Genomic DNA, 1,598 nt, shown 5'->3' with positions numbered 1-1,598 from the left:
TTGCTTTTCCCTTCTGTCAATTTCCAGGCCTGCTGCTTGTTACCAACAACTTTCAACTGCATTCTGTGCAGACACCAGCCAGCCTCCCTCCATCATGTCATTTTACCATACTCGTCAAAACAGTTGATAAGGACTGGAAGGCAACTGGGGCACTGCAGCATGACATGCTGATTGGAAAACAGCCATGGAGCCCCCACTGGGATCCCAGCTGCCTCAGAGGGCAGCTGGACATTGTCAGGGGTGAAGGACATCTAATCATAGACACAAGGGAGAACAATATAAGTTGTATTCTGATGCCTGTCCTATAACTGTCACCTCCTACAACAGAAAACCATAACAGCCATTTCCTACCAAGGTCCTTTATGTCATGAGGTTCCTAGAAGAGGCCAGTTTTATGGTGACTGAGTAGAAGAGTTAATGCTAAAGATGTAGGCAGAGTGCAGTCAAGGAGGACTGAGGAAATGGATAAAATGGATAGCAGATAGAGAAACATTAGGAAGAAGGGAATTTCCAAAGTTTTAGCAGTGAGGGTAGCGTTCAGCTGGGTTAAGTGGGACCAGGGAGAGTTGCAGAAATTGAAATGGCTTTAAGGGATTGGGGCGGGGGTGGATGCGTGATTCCATTGACCTTACCTCTTGTGCTTCCTTGGAGACCTATGGTTGTCCAAGTGGGTGGTTTGAGACAGTCTGGGATGAATGGGAAGGCAGTGTGAAATGCCATGTGCTTCAACTGGCATCTCCAGTGTTCCTTACCCAACTCCAGGGTGGGTGAGAGTAACTTGTTTTGAGTGACAGTTTTCATCTTCAGATGCCCCTGGGTGGTTGTTTAGAAGTGACTCAAAGTGCCCTGGTGGCACAGTGGGTAATTGCTTGGCTACTAGCTGAAAGGGTGGTGGTTTGAACCCATGAGCCATTCTGCAGAAGAAAGATGTGGCAGTGTGCCTCTGGAAAGATGACAGCCCTGAAAACAGTATGGGGCAGTTCTACTCTGTCCTATAGGGTCGCTATGAGTCAGAATTGACTCAACAGTAATGGGTTGATAATGGGAATGTCAATAGACAAGTCAGGCCCTTCATACTTCTGTTGGCCAGACCTAAGAAGAGGGGAACACTTGATTGTAATATTCAGCATTTTGGGCCTAGCTACCGTCACTGCTTTCAACATGTGTTTACTCTTTTACTCAAGCCAAAACAAAAGCTTTACTTCATCAGGGCTGCCCGGGCTGGGGCTGGCCTAACTCCTTGTCCCATTTGGCCATGTGGTCAGATGGTCTAACCAGCCCCAAGCACTGGCCTGGGATCACTGTTGATTAACTGGGTCAGAGTTCTGGTACAAGGGTCCCTCTGCCTAGCCCTTCTCAACCTGTATCTTTTGATGCCATTGGGTGTGGATCCTGCCCTGCTGAGACTCTTTGGTGGGGTCTGCTGGGTTAGTGATGCAGCAGTGGAAAAGCTGGCTTCCTGGCCTAGCTCTGCTAACTAACCAGCTGTTGTTGTTGTTGTTGTTAAGTGCCGTCGAGTCATTTCTGACTCATAGCGACCCCATGCACAGCAGAACAAAACACTGCCCGATCCCGCGCCAGCCCCACAATCCCCACTA

Source organism: Orycteropus afer, unplaced genomic scaffold (genome assembly GCF_000298275.1).
Source record: "Orycteropus afer afer isolate SDZICR_OR568_19922 unplaced genomic scaffold, OryAfe1.0 scaffold00005, whole genome shotgun sequence".
Classification (NCBI taxonomy): domain Eukaryota; kingdom Metazoa; phylum Chordata; class Mammalia; order Tubulidentata; family Orycteropodidae; genus Orycteropus; species Orycteropus afer.
Note: the sequence above shows the minus strand (reverse complement) of the source record.